General features: G+C 38.1%; 1 protein-coding gene across 11 annotated transcripts in view; it reads right to left on the bottom strand.

The window, feature by feature from the left end:
* The window catches only part of MCTP1 (multiple C2 and transmembrane domain containing 1), a 621784-nt gene that overhangs the window by 384628 nt on the left and 209464 nt on the right, over positions 1–27692 (bottom strand). The gene's annotated exons all lie outside the window — the stretch shown is intronic.

Below are 27692 nucleotides of genomic sequence, written 5' to 3'. Positions count from 1 at the left end.
AGCATGATTTCATGTATAAAAATAAAAACACTGGATTTTGCTTATGGATACATACATATTTATATAAGAAGATTAAAGGGGGCCTGAAAAAATACCAGATTCACAGCCATAAAGTCTCTAATTTTATCTATAGTATTTTATTTTGGAGAGAAAAATGGGACTGGAGAAAACATTTCAAAATATTAATTTATTATTTATTAATTATGGAGAATGGAAACAGAGGTGTTTGTTATTCTCTGTACGTTCTGTGTCTTTATAAATGTCTTAAAAATAAGGATAATATAAACCATAACACAAGTTATCAAAATCATGTCAAATGAACAACTGAATTTGAAAACATTTAACTGGGCAGTAAGAAACATTTTGAGAAAAAGTTCTTTTATTTTGGAAACTCTTATTTGTCCCCAAATGTAATGCAATGGGAATATGTATCTTTCAGTAACACAAAGATCAACGAGCATAATTTAGTTTTTATGAATTTGAACTTGTAATTCTATATTTGATAGTTTACTAAAAAATTTAACATCAGATTAATATTATAATCCACACAAGGCACTTAGGAAATAAGAAAGTCTTTTAGCAGAAATTTATATAACCATTAAAATAAGTTATGCACAATAAAAATGCACATTTAAGTAGAGATTGAGATTGTCTCTCAGAGGACAATAACTCTGTTTTGGTCAGCAAATAGCTTCCAAACTTTTTGATAATTTGGGACAGGAAGAGTCTCAATTTACTTCCGAACTTCATCCTGGTATGTGCCATTAGGTGGCAGTTAGCATCCCGCATTTTTCTCAACAGCTGTCAACACAGTGACAAATGCAGCTCTCTAAATGTTATTTTAGAGTCTCTTCCCTTTTCAGCCTTAGGTGGAATGCCAGTGAGCAGCAAAATGTCAGACCAGAAGGTGGGAAGCAGGCAGAGGTAACCAGACCCAGATGGGCATCCCTGCACAACTCTGAGCTATGACATTTTTTCTCCATTTCATGGGACTGATTCCAACAACTGAAGGCTTGTTTATAATGAAAGAGCAACTTTATTTCTATTAATTGGGTCTGATTTAATTAAATTATAACAAAACAAAAATAATAGACCCAACCAGGCTTCTCAAGACAAATCAGTGTTCTGGAATCATTTTCAGCCCAGCAATTTTTATAGACTTAAGGTTGCCATTCATATGTAAATGACATAAATTAGATGAGGCTTCCACTCTTTTCTCTTAGTCTATATTTATGGTTGAGTCTTACAAAGAATAGAATTTAATGTGATATCACAAGTTTAAAAAAGAAATACTTTAAGAAAAAGGTTTTCTATATTTTTGAAACATAAAACTTTTAAACTTATTCACATTATTGTAGTTTTGCTAATCCCATGAGTCAAGGCTAGATTTATGAGGAGGAATTCTAATATAAAGGAAAAAATGAAGGACTCATTGAATTCCAGCCCCGGAAATGCACCATACACTCTCTGTGTGACCTTTGGCAACTCAATTTCTGGACCCTTTTTCTTCATCAATAAAATAAGGCTCCTAAGATCTCCTTGGCCAGCCTTATACAACTGTTATGAGGTTCAAATGATACACTGTATGAGGAAGCATTTTGAAAATTATTAAGGCTTCTACAAACTTAAAATATGCTACTCTAACATAGATTTAAATGAAAAATAAATGGAAGCAGTGAGGATAAAGTTTTCCAGGTAGGGATGATCATGGGACTTTCCCCTTCTTTCCCTGTGCCTCTAACCACTGTAGCTCTCCCTGTTGCCCAGGAGGAAGTTTTCTTCCTTGTGCTTTACCCCAGGGATAACTCCAGAGTCTTTAGGGGATGAGACGAGTTATGTGCACAAGGGTTTTTTTTTTTTTGATGCTGTCTTTTTTTAAATCCACAGTTCCTTGACCCACCCACATGCTGGTCTATTCAATATCTCCCTCTCCCATCTTCCAAATCAGATCTTTGTGTTCAGGGCCACCCTTTCACTGGGACCCAAGCTCCCCCATTCTGGTGACAAGTGCACGCATGTAAGAGTTAAGACCGTCCTCCAAAATGAGTTCAGAAATCTCAGTTGAGTCCATTTCATACCCTACGTTATATCACATGAACCTTATCACCTCCAGATCGAAGTGAAGAGAGAAGAGAGGCGGAAGGGTGGGAAGCAGGCTGGTGATGATAGTCAGGGGATGGGCAGACAGAAAGATAAGCATAATTAGGACACTATTTCAAGGCAGCTTTCTTTTATCACTTGGAGTAAAATCTTTCACGCTTTCTCAAAAAGAACCATACTTTCTAAGGCTAGAGAGATGGGAACTTGACACATTGTTCTACTCTGTGAACCCAAAATGGAGAGAAACCCAGGTAATAAGCAACAAATTAGGGCACTAGAAAAGGAAAGAAGGCAGCTTAATGGTCTTTGGCGGGACAGAAAAGAGACATTCAAGGAGTCAGTTTAGAAATAAGTGTTTTTATCAGCTCTGAGATTCTAAGCCCCTGGCTGGTCTTTGCTCACACTTAGCCTGCTCTCTGGTTCCCCAGTCTCCTTAGCGTCCAGGTCTCTGGAGCTATCAGCACTTTCCTCTCACCTCGAGGTGAGAGTTCTGTCTCTTTGGGACAGCTACTCCAAGGACCTGGAGCTGGGTCCGCACCCAACCACCCTTCCTCTCCTCTGTCAGTAGGGTACTGCTGGCATTCTGGGTGACCAGTTTCCACAGAGCTGTCAGAATGTCACCAGCACACTCTGGTAATTGGTGGATAAAACAACCTTGTGGGCTTCTTTGGAAGGCTGGCTGTTATTCATTAAATTCTTTTCTTTTGAAAAGGGTACCCCAACTTCCAGCAAACAACTTCACAGAGCATAATTCATTCCTAAACTTGAGAAGTCTGAAAAAGTTTTTTTTTTTTTGAGAAAGGTCACTTTTGTAGGTATACCAAAAAAAGGACTAATATGAGTCTTTTTCCTTTTTTGTGCTAATTAGAAAAAACTATCACTCTCTGTTGGTCGTTTATGGATCTATCCAAACTAACTTGGTTCCACCCAGAATTTCAGATAATATGTTAAAACAGAATTTAAAGAAGAATCTGTCCTTAACCCTACACTTTTTCTTTATTCATAATTCCCAGCTTGAAGTCATCAGGACTTTGTTAGTCCTTCTCATCAACTGGCAACTCTAGATTTGGCTATGATGGGAACCTGCTAGTTATGGACAATGGGTTGATGTGAACTTAGCCACCCTGATTTGCTGACATATTTCTTGTTCCTTTTTTCCTTTCTTTTTTTTTTTTTTTGATTGTTGGGGATTCGTTGAGGTTACACTGATTGCATTTGTTAGGTAAAGTCCCTCTTACAATTGTATCTTGCCCTCAAAAGGTGCAACACACATCAAGATCCACCACCCCATACTTCCCTCTCTCTGCTCTTCCTTTTCGCCACCCCTCCCTCCTTTTTTCTCTCTCTGCTCTCCCCTTTCCCCACCCTTACCATGTCATTAATTGTCCTCATATCAAAATTGAGTACATAGGATTCATGCTTCTCCATTCTTGAGATGCTTTATTAAGAATAATGTCTTCCACTTCCATCCAGGTTAATACAAAAGCTGTAAAGTCTCCATCTTTTTAATGCTGAATAGTATTCCATGGTATACATATACCACAGCTTGTTAATCCATTCCTTGGTTGGTGGGCATTTAGGCTGTTTCCATATTTTGGGAATTATAAATTGAGCTGCAATAAACAGTCTAGTGCAAGTGTCCTTATAATAAAAGGATTTTTTTCTTTCTGGGTAGATGCCCAGTAATGGGATTGCAGGATCAAATGGGAGGTCTAGCTTGAGTTCTTCGAGGGTTCTCCATACTTCCTTCAAAAAAGATTGTATTAGTTTGCAGTCCCACCAGCAGTGTAAAAGTGTTCCCTTCTCTCCACATCCACACCAGCATCTGCAGTTTTGAGATTTTGTGATATGGGCCATTCTTGCTAGAGTTAGATGGTATCTCAGGGTGGTTTTGATTAGCATTTCTCTAATAATTAGGGATGATGAGCATTTTTTCATATGTTTGTTCCCATTCATCTATCTGTCTTCTTTAGAGAAGTTTGTATTCATGTGTCTTGTCCATTGATATATGGGATTGTTGGCTTTTTTCATGTGAATTAATTTGAGTTCTCTATAGATCCTAGTTATCAAGCTTTTGTCTGATTCAAAATATGTAAAAATCGTTTCCCACTGTGTAGGTTGTCTGTTTGCTTTGGTGTCTCCTTAGCTGTACAGAAGCTTTTCAGTTTAATGAAGTCCCATTTGTTTATTTTTGTTGTTGCAATTGCCATGGCACTCTTCTTCATGTAGTCTTTCCCCAGGCCAATATCTTCCAGTGTTTTTCCTATGCTTTGAGGATTTGATCATTTCATGCCTTAAATTTAAATCCTTTATCCATCTTGAATCAATTTTTGTGAGTAAAGAAAGATGTGGGTGCAGTTTCAGTCTTTAACATGTGGATAGCCAGTTCTCTCAGCACCATTTATTGAATAGGGAGTCTATTCTCCCCAGTGTATGTTCTTGTTTGGTTTATCAAAGATTAGGTGGTTGTAAGATGTTCGTTTCATTTCCTGGTTTTCTATTTGATTCCAAATGTCTATGTCTCTCTTTTTGTGCCAGTACCATCCTGTCTTGAACACTATGGCCTTGTAATATAGCCTAAAATCTGGTATGGTGATACCCCCAGCTTTGTTTTTATTGCTAAGAACTGCCATAGCAATACGGGTTTTTTTCTGGTTCCATACAAAACACAGAATCATTTTTTGCAAGTCTTGAAAATAGGATGTTGGTATTTTAATAGGGATGGCATTGAATCGGTAAATTGCTCTGGGAAGTATAGACATTTTAACAATGTTGATTCTTCCCAGCCATGAGCATGGTATGTTCTTCCATTTGTTAATATCCTCTGCTATTTCCTTTCTTAGAGTTTCATAATTTTCTTTATAGAGGTCCTTCACTTCTTTTGTTAGTTATATTCCTAGGTATTTCATTTACTTTGAAGCTATGATGAAAGGAGTTGTGTCCTTAATTAGCTTCTCCTCTTGGCTGTTATTGACATATACAAAGGCTACAGACTTATGGACATTGATTTTATACCCTGAGACATTACTGTATTTTTTTATGACTTCTAGGAGTCTTGTGGTTGAGTGTTTGGGGTTCTCTAAGTATAAGATCATATCTTCAGCAAAGAGGGAGAGTTTGACCTTTCTGCTCCCATTTGGATGCCCCTTATTTCCTTGTCTTGCCTAATTGTATTGGCTAGAACTTCCAGCACTATGTTGAATAGTAATGGTGACAGAGGACAACCTTGTCTGGTTCCAGTTCTAAGAGGAAAAGCTTTCAGTTTTACTCTGTTCAGTAAAATATTGGCTGTGGGTTTGTCATAGATAGCTTCCATCAGTTTAAGAAATGTGCCACCTATGCCTATACCCTTCAGTGTGATAATTAGAAAAGGATGCTGGATTTTATTGAATGCTTTTTCTGCATCTATTGAGAGGATCATATGCTCTTTATTTTTGCCTATTACTACGGTGGATAACGTTTATGGACTTGCATATGTTAAACCAGCCTTGCATCCCTGGGATGAAGCCTACTTGATCATGATGAATGACTTTTTTGATAATAAGCTGTAATCTATTGGCTAGGATTTTGTTGAGAATTTTTGCATCCATATTCATTAGTGAAATTAGTCTGAAATTCTCCTTTTTAGTTGGGTCTTTTCTTGGTTTTGGTGTCAGGGTGATGTTTGATTCATAGAAGTGTTGGGGAAGATTCCTGCCTCCTCAATTATTTTATAATAATTTCTGCAGTATGGGAATATGCTCTTCTTTGAAGGTTTAATAGAATTCTGGTGTGAAGCCAAAGGGACCAGGGCATTTTTTTGTTGGAATATTTTTTTATTGTTTCTTTGATCTCAGTACTTGAAATTGGTCTGTTCATGAGCTCTATTTCTTCCTGGCTAAGTCTAGGGAGAGGATGTAATTCCAATTATTGATCCTTTTCCTTCACATTGTCAAATTTCTGGGCATAGAGTTTCTGGTAGTATTCAGAGATGATCTCTTGTATCTCTGTTGCATCAGTTGTTATTTCCCCTTTATCATTTCTGATTGAGGTTACTAGAGATTTTACTTTTTTATTTCTAGGTTAGTCTGGCCAAAGTTTTATCTATTTTATTTATTTTTTAAAAAAACCAACTCCTTGTTTCATTAATTTTCTGAATGATTCTTTTGTTTTCAATTTCATTGATCTCTGATTTAATTTTGGATATTTCTTTTCTTCTGCTGGGTTTAGGCTTATGCTGTTCTTCTTTTTCCAATTCCATAAGATGGCTTGTGAGTTTGTTGATGCACTCTTTCTGTTTTTTGAATGTAGGCATCTAAAGCGATAAATTTTCCTCTCAGAACTGCTTTTGCAGTATCCAAAGGTTTTGGTAGCTGTGTCTTCATTGTTTTTATGCTCAAGGAAGTTAATAATTTCCTCTTTTATTTCTTCTTGCACCAACTGTCATTCAACAGAAGGTTGTTTAATTTCCATGCCTTTGTGTGGGGTTGAACGTTTTTGTTGGAGTTGAGTTCCACCTTTAGTGCCTTGTGGTCTGAAAATATACAAGGTAACATTTCAATTATTTTGATTCTGTTCAGGTTTGTTTTGTGTCCTAGAATATGATCAATTTTGGAGACTGTTCCATGGGGCAATGAGAAGAATGTATATTCTTTATCTTTGGGATGGAGTGTTCCATATGTGTCTATCAAGCACAGCTATTCTAGGTTTTTAATTAAGTCCCTTAAATCTTTGTTTAATTTCCCTTTAGAGGATCTATCCAGCTCTGTAAGTCATCTGTTATTATGGTGTTATAGGATATCATATTGCTCAGACTGAGTAAGGTCTGTTTCAAGAATCTGAGAGCATTTAAGTTGGGTGCATAAATATTTAGAATTGAAATATCTTCTTGTTGTATTTTTCCCTTGACTAATATATTTTTCTCTTGACCAATTTAAATCCCATGTATTTGAAAATAATATTGCAACCCCTCTCTTCTTCTGAATTCCATTTGTCAAAAAAATTGTCTTCCAACCCTTAACTCTGAGTTTTAATTTATCTTTTGAAGCAAGGTGTGTTTCCTTCAGACAGCAAATGGATGGCTTGTGTTTTTGAATCCAGTCAGCCAATCTATGCCTCATCAGCAGGGAATTCAAGCCATTAACATTTATTGAGATCATTGATAAGTATGGTAGTGTTCTATTCATCTTACTTTGTGAGAGTGCATTGTTTAGCTTTATCTTTTGCATCAGTGTGGAAGTTAGGTTCTGTCCTTTAATTTCTGAGTTCTTACTTTGCTGTTGATCCATTGTGATGGTCAGTGTAATAGAACAGGTTGAAGTATTTCCTGTAGAGCTGGTCTTGTTGTAGCAAATTTCCTCAATGTTTGCATATCAGTAAATGATTTGATTTTTCTGTCAATTTTAAAGCTGAGGTCAGCAGGAAATAGAATTCTGGGCTGGATATTATTCTGTTTAAGTAGATTAAAGGTAGATGACCATTGTCTTCTTGCTTGAAAAGTTTCATTAAAGAAGTCTGGAGTCACCCCTATAGATTTGCCCTTGTAGGTCAACTGGCGCTTACTCCTGACAGCTTGCAGAATCTTTTCTTTTGTCTTGACTATGGACAGGTTCATCACAATGTGTCTTGGAGAAGCTCAGTTAGAGTTGAGGCGACTGGGGGTCTGATAACCCTCTGAAATGTGTGTCAGAATTTTTGGTGATGTTTGGGAAATTTTCATTTATAATATTCTCTAGTATGGTTTCCATTCCTCTGGGGCATTCTTTTTCTCCTTCTTGGATACCCATAACTCGTATGTTTGAATGCTTCATAGTGTCGCATAATTCTGTCAGTGAACGTTCTGCTTTCTCTTCTTCTTTTCTGCCTCTAACTATCTGAGTTATCTCAAGAGCTTTGTCCTCTACCTCTGAGATTCTTTCTTCTGTATGGGATAATCTGTTGTTAATACTTTCTATTGCATCTTTAAGTTCTCTAATTGACCTCTTCAGTTCCTTCAGCTCTGCTACATCCTTTCTATATTCTTCATATCATTCATCTCTTACTTGATTCTGTTTTTGGATTTCCTTTTGGTTATTTTCCACTTTATCAGTGGTTTCCTTCATTGTTTCCATCATTTTCTTCATTGTTTTCATTGTCTGTATTCTAAATTCCATTTCTGTCATTTCTAACATTTCTATATTGGTGGACTCCTCTGCAGTAGCCATCTCACAGTCCCTTGGGAGGGTTGCTCTGGACTGTTTTTTTTTTTCATGTTGCTAGGATTTTTCTGATGATTCTTCCTTATGAGTGTTTTCTTTTATGTATTTCCTTGCCCTAATTTTTCTTTCACTTCCTCTTGCTCTTTAAGTTGCTGTGCCTCTGATCTAGGGTTTCAATAAGTCCAGTTATCCACTGCTTTTGTCCTCCTCATGGGGTCCAGAAATCTCTTGCTGACTCCCTGTGTCCCCAAAGGGATGTTTCTGGGCAGATCCCACCAAAGATGCCTTGAGTCTTCTGTTTTTCAGTCTTACTGTGCTCAGTTGCAAGGAAGCTGTTACTCAGCTGCCATCTTCTCTTGTTCCTTTTTATGCCAAATCCAAAGAAAAAACTCAAAAAGGTATGGGCTGACTGACTACATAGAGGGAATAACTATTATAAAAAGAGATTAATTAGAAAAAACAATAATTAAAATCAGAATTATTAAAAATGTATGTAAGTTTTCATTGTCATGTCAGTAAAAACATTCTCTACCTCTATACCCAGCATGTCAAATGTGCTTACGCTTTAATTTTCACAAACTCTCTTTGAGGTTGTTTTAATAACAAAGATTTATTGAATGGAGACATAGAGTTAAATCCTTGGCACCTGTTTCTCATTTAAAACTCATGACAGCACAGAAGGCAGTTTTGTGACAATTGCCACTAGACATGAGGATACTGAGTCACAGAGAGGCAGGAACATGCCTCAGGTTAAACACCCACAAGCAGGAGCGGGGGACTGGGCTCAGGTCCCAGTGCACAGCCATGTGCTGCCTCACCGTGCTGACCCTGCTTTCTGAGGAAGAACTCAAGCTTCAGAGATAAGTACACAGCCTACCTAGCAGTTATGCAACCAACCAAGTGCGCAGTCAGCACCTTCACACTTAAAAGGGGGAAGCAAAGCAGTAGACACGATATTGAATCCAAGAATTATCATTTCTACCAAATTGTTAAATGAATGGGATTTGGCTAACGTATTGACTCAATACTATTTTTTTTTTTTTTTTTTTTTTGCAGTTTCTGGCTAGGGCTGGGTTTGAACTTGCCACCTCCGACCTATGGGGCCAGGGCCCTACCCCTTTGAGCCACAGGCACTGCCCTATACTATTTAATTCTTTACAATAACTAATTTTTCTCAGCCTCTTATATGTTTCTAGAATTAAAACTTAATTCAAGATTTCAGAAAATATATTTGTATCCTTTATTTTTTTTATAGAAGAGTATATATTTGGGGGATGGGGGAAGGAAACTCAAAAAAAAAAAAAAAAGATGCTGGGAAAATCCATCACAGTTAACGCCTTGATGTAGAATAGTGTATTTGGATCCAAATTTTATTCTTACTCTGAGCTCTTGGTTTGTTGTATCTGTTTTTCAGCTCACAGTAGTGTGTTTGTAGACCAGGTGAACCAACAAGGTAAAGAGCTTCATAATTCCCTCCCCACATGAAGATTCAGCTTCCTTACAGATGTGAAAATCAGATAGGCAGTAGGAATGCGATTAAGTGAACTGCTCAGCATGAGATGGGTTGAAGGAACCCAATAGTCCAAGTTGAGATCCTTCTGGCATCTCCATTATTTAATTCAATGACTATAAATCTTCAAGCCAGAAAAATCTACCCACAATCAAACAAGCACACAGAAATACTTTCTACCACACACTGCAAATGATGGTGATTGCCCAGACAATGTTATCTTATGATTGCTGGGTCCAGGAATTGATCTTTTAAAAAAGAGAACAATAATTTTTTTAACAAATTCCCCCACTATCCATCTAGAAATGAACTCTCCTATGGATGACAAAAGAGGACATGTTCATATGGGGGTCCTGTGGATTATGACCACCAGAGAAAGCCCAAACTTCTGACCTCAAAGACAAGAACTCATATCTCTTTTAAATTTAATTTCCATTTCCACTTCCCCTTCTTTGCACTGTATTTCTCTCCTGTGCAATGTTTCTATTACAGTAAGTAAATCAGTGGTGGTAATGTGGCTGTTCATTTTCTTAAAGAACATTTGAGCTGCATGATTCCTACCTTCTCTGCCTAAACCAAAAGATTATACATTAGCACAGAAGCTAATTCCAGAACAAGTCTCACTGTTAAAAAGATAGCTCAAAAGGCAAGATTCATTTAATCTGTATTTTAAAGAGAAGAGAGAAAAGAGTGCAGCATGTTCACCTCTGCACACACATTTTTATTGTAGGATATTTACTCTTGGAGTCTTCGAAAGTAAAATCTGCAGACATTGTCAACTTAACCCAATTATAACAAAACAAATAAATCCACAGCCAAATTACCTCTCTCTTCCTCTTCTCCAGTGAGAGAAAGGGAGATGAAAGTGTAAGGGAAGACTGTGCTGACAATGAAATGCTGTGTATTCAAAATGTGTAAACACCTGCTGTGGCAGTACCTGCACAAATAGTTCATATTCAAACCACAGTATGTGTCTTAAGGCCTAGTTATAGAAAAATTATACATTCCCAAGAATTATTTATACATGTACGTACTACAGGGTTAACCAGATAATCCAGGAGAAATGGAACAGATAATCACAGAGACCTGATGGCAGTTTATGTAAGAATAGCTGCAGCTGACAACCACAGTCAACTACAATTGTCACTAATGAGAAGCCATAACAAACCCCCCCAGGCCAGAACATCTCCACATCTGTGCTCATGCACACCTCAGGGCTGCGCAGTGCGACCAGGTGTGCTGTAACAACTGGTCTTCTTGGGAGTCTACTTATTTTGTATCCTCAGAATCTGGTGACATGTTAATTTGAATCACAAATACCAATTTTAGTAACCCTTAATAATCACTTAATGGATTACTAATAAATACCTCATTTGTGTCTACACAGTTACAAGGCCCTAATAATAACAATCTGGTACTTTGGATGCATTTTCAGTCCATTAGGAGAATGTTTGAGGTCCACCAGGAATGCAGACAGCTTGACACAGAGGCACTCCAGCGCACAGTCACTTACCCGCACGTGGTGTACAGCCTAGAGAATAGACTATGGCACATGAGAATGAGATACAGATCAAACACGGAAGTTCCCATTAACTAAACAAACAGGACACATGAAAGATGAAATTTTACAGGGTTATTGGAGCTAAGAGAGTCAGTAGCTTTCTGAATGGATTTAGATGCTGATGAAGGTGAGTATAACCACTTCAGGAATGATTTTGACAGCTAGCATTTGAATAGCTGACCAATGAAGAGTCACAGTTTCTTCAACCCTAATCCAACTCATGTCGCATGACATCCCTGAACATTGCACCATTTTTCTGCTTAAAAAAAAAAAAATTCAGTGTTTTTAAATTTTCCTACAAAAAATAGACAAAATTTTCTAAATATAGAATGGAAATATACCTGAAAATATTATCTTATTAAAACTATTTTATGAAGAATTAAAATAATACTCGAACATTACAAATATTATTTAAGAAATGTTACCAGTATTTAAAGTCTTCTTTATCTAAGAAATAATTTCAATATTACACAAATTATTCCAGAGTATAAAAAAATTATCAATATCTTTGAGGTCAATATCTGAATACCAAAATTTGACATGGGGATTATAAAAAAAGAAAAAATACTGCCCAATCTCACTCACAATACAGATGCAAAAATTCCAAGCAAAATATTAGCAAACCAAATCCAGCAATAATAAAAACTCTATGACCAATATGGATTTATTCTATGAAGGTGAAGGTGAGATGCTATTTAAAAAATCAATTAATGTAGTTTACTAATTAGTAAATTAAAGGCAAAATTCATATAATTCTCTCAAAAGATATTAGGAAACCATTTGATAAAATTCCATATTAATTTAAAAATACCCTAGCAGGCCACGGATAGACGATAACTTTATTAATCTGATAAAAGCAATTAATAATTACTATATTTGCATTTTATGGTAAAACATCAAAAGCATTTCTTATAAGATTAAGAAAAAAAAAAAGAATACCTCACTCTCATCACTTCAGAATTTTTTAGAGGTCCCTAGAGCAAAGATAAATATAAAATACAAAATATATGATCCAACAAATGGTGCTGGGAAAACTGGATATCCACATTCAGAAGCATGAAACTAGACCCCTATCTATCCATGTACAAAAATCAACCCAAAACATAGGGAAATGCTTCTTGACATTAATCTAGGTAAGGATTTGTTGGATAAGACCTCAGAAGCATAGGCAACAAAAGCAAAAATAAACAAATGGGATCATATCAAACTAAAAAGTTCTTCATAACAAAGAAAACATCAACAAGAGTAAAGGTAGAGAGAGGGGAATCGGTGGGATCACACCTGTGATGCATATTACAGGGGTATTTGCGAAACTTGGTAAATGTAGAATGTAAATGTTTTGGCACAGTAACTGAGATAACGCCGGAAAGGCTATGTTAACCACCATGATAAAAATGTGTCAAATGGTTTATGAAGTGAGTGTATGATGCCCCATAATCATATCATTGTATACAGTTATGATTTAATAAAAAAATTAAAAAAAAAAAAGAGTAAAGGGACAAACTACAGAATGGGAGAAAATATTTGAAAACCATATGCCTGACTGAGGATTAATATCCAGGATATATAAGGAACTCAACTCAATAACAAAAATGATAATAATCCAATTTTAAAATGGGCAAAAGACATGAATAGACATCTCTCAAAAGAAGATATGCAGATGTTCAACAGGCATATGTTAAAAAGTCAACAGCGCTAATCATCATGAAAATGCAAATCAAAACCACAAGGGAAAATCCCCTCACTTCATTTAGAAAGGCAGAAGGCGGGTGTTGGTGGGAACCTTACAGTTCCTTGAAGGGAATGTAAATTATGGGAAATTTCCTCAAAAAAAAAAATAGAACTACCAGACGATCCAGCAATCACACAGCTGAATATATATATATATCCAGAGGAAATAAAATTTCCCCGTGTATTGCAGCACTATTCACAATAGCCAAGATGTGGAATCGACCTACAGTCCAACAATGGACGGAGACGACGCAGCAGACATGTGCCTAGGCGCTTGTGCCACAGAACAGTGGTCGCCAGAAGCCGGAGAGGGTAGGAGTTGGGGGAGATGGGGAGAGGGTGGTCAGTAACAGTGACGGTGCAGTTAGGGGAAGTAAGTATTGTGTTCTATTGAACAGTGGGGTGAGCGTAGTTAACAATGCATTGTATATTTTCATATATGTTAATTTACAATTAAAAACATAACGATTTAGAAAGAAAAAAATGGCATTACTCATAGAATGTCACTACAGAAAATACAATGGGAGTTATCAATAATATATGAAAAAACACTTGCTGAAAAATAAAATTGCTATTCAGAAATAAACCATGGTACATATACTACTAACCTATATTTACGTACATTTTAAAATATTTTAAATATATATTGTTAGAATAAATTTCAATCTATTTTTTACTATTTTTCATTGACAATAATAACTTCATATCTCGTATTTATGTGGTACAATCTGATTCTTTGATCTATGTATACGTTGTAGAAAGACTCAATCAAGCTAATTAACATATCTATCATCTCACCAGCATAATGTTGAAATGAATTATTATTAGCTGTGGTCACCATATAGTGCAATAGATGAGTACAACTGGGTCCTGTCTTTCTGAAGCTTTGTACCCTTTCATCAACATCTCCCCTTTACTCCTCGTCCCTCCCACACCCTCACCTCAGCCTCTGGTTACCATATTTCTACTCTCTGTCAAATGATCTATTTCTTAAACTAAATTTAAAAAATCATAAGTTAATTCAATCTTTCAATAAAGTCTTTTCTTTTTGACAGGGTAAAAGAGGCAATTGTTTTATTTATTATTACCCTGTTTAAATCAAGTTGAGATAAATTAAACAATGCAATAGAAGCAAGAATGGAAAATAAACCAAGGCACATTTTCACCAAACGTGTCTCCAGGCCAGAGGAAATGTCTTGGTAGAAAATATCCAATAAAATATCCAGTATCCTCTAAGAAATATCCAACAAAAGAAAATGGATTTGGTTCATGGGGGGCGGGGGGGACCAGAGGGGAGAAAGAAAGAGAATGTTAATATAAGGGGAAAATAAACACTAAATTTTAAGAGACAGTAAATATAGGAATTTGACCACAATTTTTTTTTAAAGGAAATGAAAATAAAACAAAAATTCAAGAAGAGGCAGTCTAGTATGTGAACATCCTCGGTGGCAGATGCGAAGATCCCTTAATCCCTCTGGGTCCAGTTTCCGTGTGTCCACTACCCCAGGACACGTGTGGATGCCTTCAGCTGCCTCGCTGGCCAGGACCTGCTTTCCACTCAGTTCCTTTCCACCTCCTTTGCTGTTCCCAGCAGCTTTGTAGATGTCAGTTTGCATCACTATGGGTTTTCACAACTGGGTCAAAAACTAAAGCTTCTAAGCCTAATTAAACACTGAGCTAACACCCTGTGGTCAGTCCTTTTATTTGTGACATTTGTGTGTACTCAGTCTGTCCCCGTCGATTGTACCATATAGGGTGTGCAGAAGAAATTGTAAAAATTTTACATAATAATTACTCTTACAGACATTATTTAATATCAACAGTAGAGTCTTACAGTTGAAAGCAAATTAGACTTAGCTCCAGGGGGCAGATCAGGAGAGATTAACAGGTATCTATTCTTTTCTTCCCCCTCCCCCCACCCCTCAGAGAGGGTGTGAAACAACAGAACAGTCTGTGCCACATGCGTAATTAAAACAGATGTTCTCAATCTTAATTTTCATAGCTAATTTTGACAGCCAAAGAAATGTGCTTGTCTTTTGTATAGTCATGTATTCTTTCTCCAGTGAGCCCTATTTTTCTCCAATGTGACTGCACAGAAAGGTCTGGGGTGATGGTGTGTATCGATGCCATGCCAAGATCTCTGTCAAATTGGGGCAAGTCACTGAATAAAAACAGTGATCAGAGAAATTGACGACCACATACTACTACAGTCTGTATCATGTAAACATTTTTATGCAGCCTGAACTTTGCAGATGACAATTTTCCCTGGGCTTTGTTGGGTCTTCATGAAGAAGCCACAGTGGCCGTGTTAAACCCAAGAAACTGCTTACCAGCCCTTTCCTTATTCAGCTCAGCCCCCCTTGATTAAATAACAGAATAACATATAGTGTAAAAAAATGACCAGGCCACCTGGCTTATCTGCAAGGGCAGAATCTGACCTGTGTGTCCGCATGTGTCTGAAAACAGAAGGTGCGTGGGTGTGGATGGGCGTCCCTTCTCAGAGCAGTAGCTCCGCACTGCTCCCTGTCTGTGGGGTCCTCACTGTTGGCGGAGACTCAGACAGAGAAATACATGAGCCTCCCTTCCTGGGAGTGCTTCCAGCAGCTTGGAAACCACAGACCTTAGGAACCAGAAAGAAGGGAAGAACTGTCTCTCTGCCTCTGTGGTGGAGCGTGCCCTTTCTGGGGGTGCCCACGTCTGCCCAACACCAGGCCTGTGAGAGGTCCACTTGGCCACAGTCCCAGGCCAGGCCTGCTGTCACGCTGACCTGAACCCAGCTTGGCCCTGGTCCTCTGAGGAAGGGACACAGGCGCTGGAATGTCACTGTGGGCTCCAGCTTTATGCTGCCTGAGCTCCACTGGCCCTATGGGGACTCGATGCAACACATGCTCTGGCCTCCCCTTGTTCTCTTCTCCTCATCAAGGGGGCTCCAATTCTGCAGCACAGATTGCGGGGTGCCTCCAGGAGGCTCCAGCTCTCTCAGCATCCTCGGTCTTTAGGTCCCTTCCTGATTTCTCACAGTCGCAAACCTGGCCGTTCTGAGCCCATACTGGCTGATGGCCTCACTGCTTTCAGCAAGGTCAGATCCCAATCCAAGCTTCACTACTGTCTCCTTTGCCTTGGGAAGTTGCCTTTACTGCCTGGCCCAGGGAGCAATGCTCTGGAACTCACCAATGACCCACGAGGCCTTGGCCATGTGCCAGGTGGGGGCCTTAAGGACAGACTGTCTGGCGGAGGGAGGACTGAGCAGGCCCGCCTGGGCGGTGGCTTGGAGAATCCACCCCTCACTACTTCCAGAACTTAGAGCGGTGCAGAAGTAGGAATCACCAAGCTTAAGGTGCAGATAAAGCTCATTCTGATGCTAGCTGAGGACGGCCAGGGAGGGTCCTCACATGGATAAGGCGGTTTAGGGTGAGGGTAGAGGAGGTTGCGTTCTCTCATTGGGGAGATGGAAATGTCTTGGTTCAAGGGAAGTTCTGTGGGGGTTGGGGTACCAGGATGTGAATGTATTCCCAGGAAGAGGGAGCAGGGAACCAGAGCCAAGCCGAGTAGACTGGAGCACAGGGGAAAGGACAGGCAGGGTGCTCATCTCTGCAGAGAAATGCTGAACAAAGCAGACCCGAGCAGAAATCCAGGGACAAGCATGCTCGGTGCTGGCTCAGGAGGGCTGCAGGCCAGGTGGGCCCTCTACCAGGCATGCCCACGACTCTTCACCTATGCAGCCCACCAGCTGGTCTCTGAAGTGCCACCTGGCGTGGTAGTCACCCGTTAGGTGTTGGGTGGATCTGAATCTCCTGGATACCTTTTGTGCCAGACACTGCATTTTCCATCCATTTTCTCTGATCCTCGCAAGCTTTCCAGCAATGGGCAGGCCACACTTGGCTCTGTGTGTCTCTGAACTTAGCAGAACAGCCACTTTCTCAGGGGGGATGACTCTGAGCCTGTTCTCTAACCTGTCTTCTCCATAATACGCCACAGCACTTTGTACTTTACCTCCTGTCACTCAGACACTCAGCACAGCTTTGAACTTCATATATTGGAAGTTCAGGATCGAGACCAAGATTCTCAGCACACATTGTGTCTGTTTTGTCTTCCAGCTGTATCCTTCCGGGATACAAGTGCTCAAAAAATACTTTTAACCCTTAAATGTGTGGCAGGGAATGCCCTGGAACAACCGGTGCCATCTATTTTGTTAAATTATTTAGATAGTTATGCATATTGTTTACTAACACAATGATTTTCACTTAGGAAGTTTTCCGTTAGCTCGAGAATGCGCTCTAGTTTTTAGAATCTGGAGAGCTGGAGCAGGTGGAGAAGTCTTAGATGTGCTCAAGACACATGTGGACCTCCCTCTGTGATCACAGACGGATCCCCAGTGCCAAGTGAATAAAACAAAGACAAACTTTCTAGCATAAGGAAAACACCTCCATAGAATCTGTGGTTAAAGTAACACCCATCCCCAAAAAATTGGCCCAAGAAAATTTCACAACAAAAAAGGAGATTAGGTCAGGCTTAAATTGATCTATGCTATGCACAATTAACATTTTAATAAGAAGCAAAAATTCAAAGCAGCATTTGAATAAAAAAATCCAGATAATGATGTTCTTGTTGACTGACATAGTAATAAGACTGAAGAAGTTCCTGGCAGGAACCCCATCCCAGCTTAGCTCTGTCGGGAGCTGGCTGTATAACCTTGGAAAAGTCATTTAATTTGCCTGTGGCAGAATATTTTTTATGTACAAAATGAGTTAAGCTAGTTGATCTCTAAAGCTTCTGGTGCTTTCAAAATTTCATGGCTGTGAACTACACACTAGTCAAGTAAAGGAAAGGGCCACAAAGTGCTGCCACTGGTACAGTACTTCAGATTTTTTAAATAAAACTGTTTTTCAGTTAACTTTCTCCTTCATTTTTATTTCTAAAACTTCAATTAAAATAGCAAAGTGTTCAGTGGCAATTGCAACAACAACAAAAATAAACAAATGGGACTTAATTAAGCTGAAAAGCTTCTGCACAGCTAAGGATACAAGTAAAGCAAAAAGACAACCTTCAGAATGGGAAAAGATATTTGCAGGGTATCAATCTGACAAAGGGTTGATAGCTGGAATCTACAGAGAGCTCAAATTACTCAACAACAACAAAAAGAGCAAACAATCCCATCTACCACTGGGCAAAAGACATGGACAGAACCTTCTCTGAGAAAGACAGACAGATGAACAGTCAAGAAACAGTTGAAAAAATGCTCATCATCCCTGATCATCAGAGAAATGCAAATCAAAACCACTCTGAAAGATCACCTGACCCCAGTGAGAAAGGCCCACATCACAAAGTCTCAAAGCTGCAGAGGCTGGCGTGGATGTGGAGAGAAGGGAACACTGCTGGTGGGACTGCAAACTAATATAATGTTTTTGGAAAGAAGTATGGAGACCTCTCAAAGAACTCATATTAGACCTCCCATTTGATCCCATAATCCCATTACTGGGCATCTACTCAGAGGAAAAAAATCCTTTTATCATAAGGACATTTGCCCTAGACTGTTTATCACAGCTCAAATTGCAATCCCAAAAATGTGGAAACAGCCTAAATGCCCACCAAACCAGGAATGGACTAACAAGCTGTGGTTATATATACCATGGAATACTATTCAGCCACAAAAAGATGGAGACTTTATACCTTTTGTATTAACCTTTACACCTTTTGTATTAACATTCTTCTTAATAAAGTATCACAAAAGTTGAGGAGTAAGAATCCAATGTATCAAATTCTAATATGAAGCCAGCAGATGATCAAATACACGCCCACAGAAGAGAAAAACTCAAATCAATTCAAGGTGGGGGTGGGGAAACGAGGGCGTGGGGAAATGGGAGGAGGGAAGGGGATGGGGGTGCTCCCACTTAATAGGCACAGTGTTAGGGTGTATCTTAGAAAACACCTTTTTTTTTGGGGGGGGGAACACAACTATAAGAGGGATTCTACCTAACAAATGCAAATATTATAACCCAATTCTTTGTACCCTCAAGTTAACCTGAAACAATAAAAATAAATGAATAAATAAAATAGCAAAATGTCATAATTATAATCTTTCATGAAAACTGGCAAAAATAATAGTTATGAGGAACAGGTCAGGATATAATGAAAAATGTATTTTAATGCAGCAAATATAGTTTTCAACTTAGTTTATTTCTGAAAAACTTATATTAATACGTGATGTATAAGAAATACCTACTTGGGACTCTGCCCTTTATTGTAAAGCACCTACCATGTAGAATCCAGAATCAAATCTATTGTCCTAATAGATTTGTTTCCATTGTCTAAACCTTGGATATATTTTGATCCTATTTAGTTGTAGATGATCATGTATTTTTTTGTAGGAGATTTTCTCTGTCTTTCCTTTCCTTGAAAAACTTGAAACAATAGTTATCTTAATACTTTCTCTCAAAAGTGACTGCTGTCATTATCAGCACCTTCCTGGTGGTAATCTGGATACCTTTGGAATTGCAACATGCCTTTTAAAAACTCTTAAACATTTATATACTGTGTAATTGATCAATAATTTAAAACAAGTAATGAGGTTACAAAGTATTCTTATGTCTGGTGCATTAATGATTCTTTGTAGCTATTTACACATTTAAACCACAGTAGTCCCCTCTTACCCATGGAGGGGGACAATATTTGCCTGAAGTTATGGACAGTACTGAATCCCATATATACTAAAGCATAAACATTTCCCAATTCCAGACATGAATTTAGCAAAAATTTTCCAGATGAATGAACCCGGAAGCAATTGTTTCAGAATGGATTTCAAGATTCATAAGAATCACTATTGAGAAAAGGGAAAAAAAAAAAAAAAAACTTTAGTAATCTTTTAGTAATCCTGTACTAAAAGAATTCATAGAATTTTGGAAAATGTCAGTGGGGTTGGAAGATGAAACTTCCATTGAGGGACGTTAATACTGAGTCTCAGACTGTAGTTATGTGGAATTCAGGTTGCCTGTGGGCCAGGTTAATGTTTACCACTGATTGTTGACCTGGAACATGCTATTTCTAAGCTAGGAAAATCACTCTTAGAAAACAGTGAGCCCCTGGAATCAAATATATTGCAAATAACACAGGTGTCTGTACATAAAGGAATAGAATGTCCTTAAATAGTGCCCATGTGCTATTTTGTTTAGGATCAGGGAAAAGAAAACATATCCAATGATTCTATCCTGACTGTGATGCTTTTTCATTTTTTGTTTTCCTTGCTTTTTGTTTTTCATTTTTAATGACTGCTTTGGGTCGAGGCCAAGTGAATAATTTTCCCACTGGAGTTGTTTCCATTGTCTAAAACTTGGATGTATTTTGACCCTATTTAATTGCCCCTGATCAAGTATTTTTACCGGAAAATATTCTCTGTGTTGGTGTACCCCCCCTTGGAAAACTTGAAACAATAACCATCTTACTTCCCTCCCCAAAGCCTGCAGAATTTCCTAACTGAAGCCCTTAGTCACCAACCTTATTTTGGAAACCATCACTCTCAATTGAGTGATTGTACCAAATAAACTTTGATTCCCAGACTTCTTGAGCTTTCTGTTGAATCTTTATGGGGAATAAGATTCCATTCTGTAAACAAGCACCATAAAAAGTTTTTAAAAATACTTTTCTTTTTCCCAGTGTTCTGCCTCAGTTGTTTCTCCTGCATTTTGGTTATGTTTTCCCAATAAATTCTCAAATAGTCAAACTTTGACAATTTCCACTAACTTAAGTGTTTGAATTTATTTTGACATTTTAATTTTATTATCCAATCTCTACCTTTGTCTCTTTCTCTCTGCATATATTTAATACATAAATACAGGGTGTCCATAAAGGTCATGCGCAATTTAAAATAGTAAACTACATATTATAGTATATATTTTCATATATTAAGCTTTTGAACCAAAGAGGTGAAGCAATTACAGTTCATAATGTGTATTTCAAAAACTATCATGAAGAAATGGGAAAGGCTTGTGGCAATAAATGACTCACAGCTCTGTCTAATCCACATTGAAGATTAAGATGAGGAAGTGTGAAATGAACCTCAGGAGACCCCTTCACACCTCACGTTTCATTCCCTTGTACCCAGGAGCTGCCTGAAGGAGCTGTCCCCACCCAGGGTCACATGTGTGAGTCATGACGCAAAGCAGAGAAGGGGGTACCCCAGTGCACCTCTGGCTTCCATCCACCCCGCTGCCTACCTACCCAGCCAGCAGTCAGCTCACCAGGAAGCATTAGTGAGGGTCTCCGGGGAACCAGACACTGTCCTAACATGAAGGTTACACACGCTGTGAACGAGTTCTCATTTGCAAGACCTAAGGAAACACAAAAGTTTGAAAACTACCCGAGAATTTCAAGCATAATTTGTGGTGTCTCTAGGGAAAACAGATCAAAATGGACCCAGCTGCCGAATGGACTTAACCTTCTCCATCCTACCATTCCTCCAGTGTGCACCTTCTCCCACATGACGACTCCCATCAGGAAATATTTAGACCCTCATCTCCCTGTAAGCTTTCCTGGGACTGCATCAGGTAACTGCACACACATTGAAAACTGTTTCTGCCACACCCACTTCAAAAATAGCAGAAGAAAAAGGGAAATGACTTCTTATCACCAAAGATCATCAGCTCCGAGGAGAACATGCAGCTAAGTTTCTCATTCCAGACACATTTTGCAGACTCTAGCCCTCATCTTATATGAATTACCAAACAACTTCAGTACATTACTCTTCAGAAAGGCCTGGGTTTCCCTAGGAATGAGAATGCTGTAGTCACCAAAGTGACTAAATGTGGCAATGTTAAAAAGATCTCTTTTCCTCTGTATAGCACTTTATAGTGGTCACTTCAGATAAGTGACATCAGGGGATTCTATGTGCAGGCAGCACAGAATGTAGGTGAGTATCTGGGCTCCGCAGCCAGACTACCAGGACCAGTGCTGGTCATTCACTGTCGTTTGCGTGGTATCAGGGGTATGTCACTTACTCTCTTTATATTTCCATTTCTTCACATGTGCAAAGGGAATAATAAAAATAATATTACCCAAATCTCATAAGGTTAAGAAAAATAAACATAAATAGTTCTTAAAAAGTTATTATGCAGGGTAGCACCTGTAGCTCAGTGAGTAGGGAGAGTTATTTCCTTACTGCAACAACAACCAAACAACAACAACAAAAAAATAGCCGGGTGTTCTGGTGGGCACCTGTAGTCCCAGCTACTCAGGAGGCTGAGGCAGGAGAGGAGGGAGTTAGAGGTTGCTGTGAGCTGTGAAAGCACAGCACTCTACCAGAGGGCGACAAAGTGATACGCTGTCTCTTAAAAAAAGTTATTATGCAGCTGGATGTAAATGCCAGATGTTATTATTGTTTGTATCTAGGAGAGGAACACTTGAGTGAGGGATGTGGAGTTTGATTTGTTATATTTGGGTATGCCTTAAATTGCCATGAATAAATATCACTAATCTCACCCCACCAGGGAAATGACTCAAGCAAATGGAGACCAAGTAACTAATTTGAGTATTTCTACTAAATTAAGATGGAATTAAAACCCAACAAACCATCTTCAAAGCTTCCTTTTTAATTAAATTCTTTCTTTTTAATTTCAGAATATTAGGGGATACATGTGTTTTGTTTACATACTTTGGTTTGTAGAAGTAAATCTCAAAGTTTTCTTACTTGGGCTTATCTCAAGAAGACATTCATTACAAACACCAGCATTTATAACAATGACACAGCTACGGGCCCTTCTAGTGAGTTCAAAATGCTTCATGCGAATCCTGATGTTCACAGCATCACTAATTAACATCTACAAGCACTGACTGCATCTGTGGGACTGTTCCCTGGCCTTAAGTGTTTCCCCAACTTTGTAGTCAGAAAAACAAAATTAAAAGAAAACAAGGGCTTTGGCTGCCCCTTCCAAAACCAGAGGAGAGGGTTGAGGTTATAAAGAGGTGTTGACTCTTCCCCCTGCATTCCTCCAGCCCAGGGCTGGTCCAGAACACACGCTGTCCCACTGCATTTATATTTAGTGATTTTTTTTTTAAAGATCCATACCCATTTATCTCATTTATTGTCTTTTATCTCTCCTGTGGGCTACACAGCAGATTCATATAGTTCTCAGAATCAAAGCAAACATGAACTTTATTACAAAGCAGGGCTAGAATTTATTCATGAAATAGCCTGATGATAAATTCCACTTAGCTTTTGAAACTGTACATCACAGCACAGGATGTGAAGATAGCATGCATTTTGTAAGAGTTATATTTTTTGTTAAAAGAAATGGTGATCATTCCTTCATATGATCATTGAATTCGTAGAAGGAATACCCTTTATTAATGCCACCAACTCAAGGAAAATTTAATCATCTTGTAAATCTTAGTGTTGAGAGGTTTTAAAGTAAGATTTTCTTTTTAAACCTATTGTGTTCATTGTATAATAGGATCTACATCACTAACTTCTATAACTGTGAGAAGTCATCTTTTTCCCTTCTAATTGCCCTTAGGTCTTTTTATGCCAGTTTCTCATGTGAAACATAATTTATGTGATGTTAAGTGTCCTTGAGAACACAAAGCAAAACAAAAACACTTGATATGACAGGTCTAAGGTTAAAGAGACGGTTCTGGGGGTGGCGCCTGTGGCTCAGCAGGTAGGATGCTGGCCCCATATACTGAGGGTGGCGGGTTTGAACCTGTCCCTGGCCAAACTGAAACTAAAAATATAGCCGGGCCTTGTGGCAGGCGCCTATGGTCCCAGCTACTCGGGAGGCTGAGGCAAGAGAATTGCCTACACCCAAGAGTTGGAGGTTGCTGTGAGCTTTGACGCTATAGCACTCTACCGAGGGCCACAGAGTGAAACTCTGTCTCAAAAAAAAAAAAAGGTTCTGGAAAATTTAAGTCCTGAACTTCTGGTAAGGGGAGCTCTTTTGTGGTTAAGGGAACTTAACACCTGAAACTATAGTAGCTAATTTACCAAATAAGAATATAGACTTCCAATGAATTTGAATTTTAGATAAACAACACTTTATTCTATTGGTTAGGATAATTATATCCCAGTGTTTCAGTATATGTATTTCCAAGTTTTGGTACAAATGAAATTGTTGTTTAATGAAATTCAAATGGAAATGGGTATCCTACATTTTACTTAGTAATTCTCCTTAAAATATAGGGGGCTCGTGCAGTGGTGGTGGGGGGGTAGGATATTCCTACCTGGGATCACGGACTCAGCAACATTCTCAGCAACTGATTTTAAGTTCTCTCTGTTGGAATAGTCTTGTTGAATTTTGTGACCTTTCCTCTGCTTTAATTGTGAGAAATTAAGTGCCTATATCACAATTTGGAGGAAGGAGTAGAGAGAGCCCAGGAATGCTGGACTCTGGAACAAAAGTGCTGACATAGAGAAGTCTGCTGGAGCCAAACAGCTGACAAGGGGACCAGAGGAGGTGTGGTGCATGGAGCCCTCCCTGGAACCACCATGGACGCCTGCAGGGCGTGAGCGACTGGACTCTCTGATACAAAGAGAAAATGAGGCTGAATTATTAGTCTTTGAAGGTTAAAGGAATACAGGATGTTATGAATGATGACTTATGTAAAGCTTCTTTACACATAAAATTGTCCACAATACAAAGTAAGCATAAAAAGAAAAAAATTTACACACTTAAAAAAATAAAAACAGCCAGATTAGTTCTGACAGAAATGGTTGGAAGTCCACTGGTTGCTTATATTTTCCTCATCTCTTTTCAAAAGGAAATCTTCTGGAGAATCTCTTTTTGTTAAACACCTTTAGTAAATATAGCACATCAGACCATTCTGTGATATCACCTCCAGAATCCGCCCTTTCCAGTGCACCCATTGCATTCATGGCTCATGACCCTGGGGTGAGGACGCGGACACAATAGCGAAGATAGTGCAAAAGTCATTTCACAAATTCATGCTCCATCAAACTAGACCAAACAGAGAATCCTCAGCCCACTAAACTGTCTGCTGGGAAACATTCAACAGAGAATATAGCTTTCCAGAGAGTATTCATCAACATTTGGAAAACATTATTTATTGTTCAGAAAAAATCCCACCTCAACAGTAGTACACAAGAAACAGCTGGTCTTCTACCAACTTGGAGCTAGCTGAGCAGGCAGAGGTCTTTGCTTAGATACTTGCTAAATGTGAACAGGCATCTTTCTTAACACTTTTGGGCCTTAATTCCCTGCTCTGTGAAATGAGATTTAAGATGACATCTAAGTTCTCTTCCAAATACATAACTGTGTGTATCTTGCTTTATGACGATGATATTTATATTCCAAGGCACTATGGCATTCATAACGGTCTCGCTTGAGCTTCCTAACTGATTTTCAGAGTTAGGTGGGCAATTACTTCTACTTATTTTTCCCTTACAAGTGTACTGCTTTGGGTATCTAGTAGAATTCACTACAGATATTATGATCTAGAAAATCAATCCAGAAAGATTTAGTTTTCAGGATTCTGAATAAGCATTCCATAAAAAACGTGTTCCTACTCTGTGGTTTCTCACCATGAACTCTTCAAAGCAATAAAAGAAAAAAAATTAAAAATAAAGAAAACTGTCATGCTATGTGTGTCTGAAGAGTTAACCCCCAATTGAGACAAATCATATGTTGATTTTAGCTTAAAATTAACACTTAATTTCCCACACAAAAAAAGTATGTTTTGAGTGAGAAGGAGAATCCCAGAGCTACTTACCATTTCTAAAAGCATAGGGCTTGGAAAATTAGATTTTTATTTTTGGAGTTCATCTTTGCAAAATATCTTGATATACATTGGAAATCAATAAAAATCGTTTACAAAGAGGAAGAAAAAAATGAGACCCTTATTACTAAAAAGAAATATACTAAATTCTGAATGGAATTCCCAAAGATGATTCCTCAAAAATATGTCTGTCTACACTTTAAAATGAATAAAATACAGCAACAGATGTGATTTTATTTCATTTTTGCAACGATCCTCTGAGGTAGACCAGGTCTGGAAAGTCTGTCCTAATGATGTTCCCAATTACTGCACATCTCTGAGGTCAAGGTATTTCCTGGTAAGTGAAATTCACACTTGACCTAAAAGACTCAGTTTAGCCCTTATAGCTTACCTCTTCCTGACCAATTTCCTCACTTAGACCCTCATGAGAAGTGAGAAACAGACTTACTACACTATCTGAGATTTCCTCCCTCTCCTCCTCTGCCCTCCTTCCTTTTCCCTCTCTTTCCATTGTCCATGGCCCTTCAAAGAAGCAGGAAAACAGCCAAAGGTGGGGCTGACTCGAGGGAAGAGGGAAGGAGCTGCCTCGAGAATCTACTCAGGCAGTAGCCAGTCGGCTACATGACGCCATAAATCATTAATGACGCCATAAATCATTAAGTCCATATTTGAAACAAAACATATCCTAAAAACTATTGATAACATTTTATCAGTCTGAGTTGTCAGTCATAATAATAGTGTTCTTGGCCACTTTAATCCATAATTAAGTGAAACTATGCACAGTAAACAAACTACGCTTTTGTCTTGATGTAGGTATACGTATACTAATCTTTTCACTGAAGTTTAATAGTTCACACAGCCTAAGAAAAAGTTCTTAAGCAGGATACTTGACTAGCTAGAATAGCCCCTTTCCTGCCCAGGCAAAACAAACAAACAAACAAAAAAAAAAAAAAAAAAAAAAAAAAAGCAGCTTAATGTATCATCCAGTACAAGGATTTTCTATTTATTTTATCTTATTTTATGGTCTTTTAAGATGTGTGCCTTTCCACTATTCCAAGTCCCAAAAGTTCTCATAGTGCTAAGTCATGTTCTTTAAAGCTTTCCTTTTCTAATTTGCAATACTGCCTTCAAATATGTTTGAAAGTTCAAATAATTTTAATTTCCCCTCCGAAAATGAGAACAATCGCATGCCTTCTATCAATGCATTAACCCTTTGACTTTTGCAAAACCAAATTATTGAATATATATCTAATGAAAAGTAATTTCCATATTTTAGTTAGAATCTAGCAATTCTGTTGTGGGTATACTTTTGAATAGAAATGAAATAATCACTAAGCATGATAGTAAGTCAATTAAGAGGAAGTATTAATAATTGCTAACTGTTAGTAGACACATTTGTGAGAATCTCAATTTATAATATATTGCAAATTCACAGCGATAGCTGTCAAAATCACATTAAACTTTTCTACCTAAAAGGATCTTAAGGGTCTTAAATTCAGTGCCCAAAGTTATGTGATACCAGATACCACCTTAAAATCTGATTTGATGTTATTTCTTTAATCACTATAACAGCAAGACAACACTCCTGTTTCCCACCCCAACCTTCGAGTAAGCTCCAAGCAAACTTAAAGAATTACAAAATCGAACTTCTCATCCACTCTGTTCACAGATTCCTCTAGCCACACAATTTGCATCTCCAGCAGCAACCGTGATAAACAAGTTCATACACATTTTAAAACAAACAGGTCAATCAGAAGTTCATAAATACGCTGGCTTTTTACTTAAACAGAAGGCCAAATATGAAAGAGACATTCATTATTTTTCCACCTTAAATTTTCTAATAGTTACTAAGGCTACTTTTTATTCAATAGAGAAATAATGTATTGGGCTCTAA

Source organism: Nycticebus coucang, chromosome 1 (assembly GCF_027406575.1).
Source record: "Nycticebus coucang isolate mNycCou1 chromosome 1, mNycCou1.pri, whole genome shotgun sequence".
NCBI lineage: Eukaryota > Metazoa > Chordata > Mammalia > Primates > Lorisidae > Nycticebus > Nycticebus coucang.
Note: the sequence above shows the minus strand (reverse complement) of the source record. Positions and strands in the feature narration are given on the sequence as shown.